General features: G+C 39.5%; 1 pseudogene; it reads left to right on the forward strand.

Moving 5' to 3' along the window:
- Window positions 1-598: 598 nt before the first annotated feature.
- Window positions 599-973, forward strand: LOC110309997 (annotated as a pseudogene).
- The last annotated feature ends 2,741 nt before the right edge of the window (window positions 974-3,714 follow it).

Below are 3,714 nucleotides of genomic sequence, written 5' to 3' on the forward strand. Positions count from 1 at the left end.
AGAGTCATAGACAGTAAAGGCTCTACATTGTTAACTTTGAAGAGGGAAGATGGATTCGTGAGCTAAAGAATATTTATGGCCTTCAAAAATTAGAAATGGCAACTGGAGCCTCCACAAAGTATGCAGCTCTACGTTGATCTTAACACTTCTGACCTTGAAGACTGAACAAGAATAGGGTTGCTAAAGTCTGTGATAATTCATTCCAGCAGCAATACAAAACTAATACAAGCCAAGTGAATAAGAGAGTGAAAAAGACAGAGTCCAAGAGTTTGTTGAGGACCTGCTCATGCCTTGTGAGTCATGACACAGAGTTTGGGTCCCTTGCTGATAGTTCTGGGGAGTCTTAGATTTAAGTAGATGAGTAATGGTTTTCCCATGTATTTCAAACATTGTCCTGGCTCCTATAGTGAGAAATGGTGAGAACAAGAGACCAGGCAGGGAGCTGCTGCCATAGAAAAACCAGGGTAAAATCGCAGTCAGCTTTGGGGTTGTCTTTTACAGACCAAAAAATGATAATACATTTGGTAGATTGTCTGTGAACGTTAAAGAACAATAACTTAAAAAGGATACTAAGACAGGAGGCTGGCGAGCAGCTAGCATGGCAGATGAGGAGGAAGACACCACCTTTGAGGAGGAAAATAAAGAAATTGGAGGAGGAGCGGAAGGTGGCCAGGGGAAGAGAAAGAGACTTTTCTAGAAAGAATGGCGCTGTGTGATGTATGGGTTTGGGGATGACCAGAATCCTTACACAGAGTCGGTGGATATTCTAGAAGACCTTGTCATAGAGTTCATCACTGAAATGACTCACAAGGCAATGTCGATTGGAAGACAAGGTCGAATGCAAGTTGAAGATATTGTCTTCCTAATTCGAAAGGATCCAAGGAAGTTTGCTAGAGTTAAAGACTTACTAACTATGAATGAAGAATTGAAATGGGCTAGAAAAGCTTTTGATGAAGCCAACTATGGATCTTGACACTGTTCGTAATTCCTGAGATTTTGGTATTTTCTGTGGAAGCCATACATTGAAGTTGTTGTCTACAGTAATATCATGATAGCTAGGTATGCAATGAAAGAGGTCTTCAACTTGAGCGTCTCGTTGCCTGTCTTTATCTGACCATATTTGAATTGCTTACTGGCTTTAATAACTCCAAAATTAAAGTATTGCAAACCATGCAGTCCCACCCAAAAGGAGGGAAGTAGTATTTATTCTTTGGATAGATGTGTGTATTCCAAGCTGTATACCTTTGATGCATAACATACAATCTGAATTGATTTTATAAATTTGTTTGATTTTATAAATGGTGAGGCTTGTGCTTTGTGTATCTCAAGGTTTTAGAGGACAGTGGTGGGAGAAGTTATTAAAGAGAATGAGCTGGCATGTGGTTTTTTGAAAGAAACTAATTTCTTGACTTAATAGATCATTTGTTTTTAATATTCTTTTCTAAAGAACACTTTTTTTTAAAGAAACTAGTATTTGCTAAGTGTTAGCAGTCCTCATCTTCCTTGATGACTATAAAGCTTCCAATACAAATGCCTTCAGTAGTGGGAACAGCAGAGCTTATAGAGCCAATGCCAGCACAAGTGTTTCTGGCTGTGCTCTAGTGACGGGAATGTAAGTACTTTCATTGTGAGAACAGAGAGTTGATTAAACCTGTATGTGGCTGTGCAAACCATTTTTGTGGTTCAGGCTTTGTGTGTAGTTCACTTATGGCATTAAATTATTATTCTGCTTAGCTTATAATAAGGATAATTGCATTTAAAGAGGTTACTGAATGTTACTCTGAAACTTACTGGTGCTTTTACATCTAAATCAGTACTTGGGGAAATACTAGCTGTTTAATCTACTGATACAAGGAATAAAGAATGAGGAATTAAACACCAAAAAAAAAAAAGATACTAAGATCTTTAAACAGACACAATGCTTAAAAATGATAGGTATCACTGTTCATAACAAGAGAGAATGGCTTTGGTGGTGAGAAGAACCAATCTCTCAGGATTTATGGTGCTATATGCTCCTTAGACTCTCAAGTGGAAATGGAAATTTAAGATATGGATATTTAAGTTTGGAGAGCAGAAGAGAAATTTAGGTTAGCAATTAAAATTTGCTCTATAACCTGACTCTATAACCCTGGCTCTATAGCCATGAGAAACTACTGATCAGAGGTGTAGGTGGAAGTGGAAGATCGAATTCTGGAATGTTCTTCCCTTTTAATGTGCTGCTAAAGGTGAAGGCATGCACAGGAGAAATGAAGTTGGTTAATCAGTGAGAAATGAGGAGATGAGAAAGGTGGGTGTTTCAGAATCTAGAGGGAAAACACTGTTTCCAGGCAGAAAACAGTCCACTAAGGAACTCAGCACACCAAAGGAGTTGTTTGCATTCACGTGTTCAGTCATCAAATCTATGAGTGACAGAGAGCTGAGTAGTGATAGTCACAAACTTAACAAGGGAAATGATACATAATTCTCCCTAACAGATGCCAGCCTGATAACTGGGCACAGGATGGGTGAGACAGCTCAGCAGGTAGGGAGGGCATGTGAGGACAAGACTGATGATCTGAGTTCAGTCTCTGAAACCTACACGGTAGAAGAAGAGAACAAGTTGTCCTTTAACCTCCACATGCATGCCCACACGACAGATAGAGATAGATAGATAATTGTAAAAAAAATAAAATTTGGTATTCTCCTCCACCTTTCCTCCCACCTTCATCAGAACTGTGGCTCTGGAACCATACATACCTGCAGGTCTGGAGCCATACAGTCTAAAGATACACATCAGAGGGCTGCTACACCAGGACCATGGACATCTACCCACCTCCAAATACCTACTGCAACAAGAACATCCAGGGACCAAAACAATCCACACAGTTAAAGGCCCTCAAAAAAAAAAAAAAAACACAATCAACAAAAGCCATGGCAATATGACACCTCCAAAGCACAGCTACCCCACTACAGCAATCCCTTGAAATCCTAAAACAACTGAAACACAAGAAGATGACCTTGTGACAGGATTTTCCCTTTCCAGTCACATGAAAATATTAGGGCAGGAGGAGGCCTGTGATTGGACAGGGAAAAGGGAAGCGGAGCTAAGAGTTGCAGAGACAGAGAGAGTCTCAAGGAGAGAGGGAGACCAAGATGGAAGCAGATGAACAGGAAGAAGAAGCTGAACCATCATGGCTTTAATTAGTCACAAGTAGTTATGATATTTAATGATACAATAATTGGGGTATTTGTCTACTCTAGGTGGGCAGCTTTTATTGTTATCAATTGGTTCTGAAATTATTATATTGGCATCTTGTGAATTGAGAATATATTGATACATAAATCTGTTTGGTTAATTATAAGCTTCTAGAGTTTTGTTTCTACTGGGTTGATGGGTGTTGTCACAGCTGACTGCAGGGTGGATGGTCACTGTGGGGACTAGCTAGAGAACTGCTAGCATGCCAGTCCAGCCCACCAGAGAGCAGCTAGAACAGAGAGAGTTAGAAATCAGTTAGAAACAAAGAAAACAATACAAAGAATCAACAAAACCAAGAGCTGGTTCTTTGAAAGAATCAACAAGATAGACAAACCCTTATCCAAACTAACCAAAAGACTGAGAGACAGTATCCAAGTTAACAAAATCAGAAATGAAAGGGGAACAATAACAACAGACACTGAGGAAATTCAAAGAATCAGTAGGTCTTACTTCAGAAGCCTGTACTCCACAAAATTGAA

The sequence above is a fragment of the Mus caroli genome, chromosome 15 (genome assembly GCF_900094665.2).
Source record: "Mus caroli chromosome 15, CAROLI_EIJ_v1.1, whole genome shotgun sequence".
Classification (NCBI taxonomy): Eukaryota; Metazoa; Chordata; class Mammalia; order Rodentia; family Muridae; genus Mus; species Mus caroli.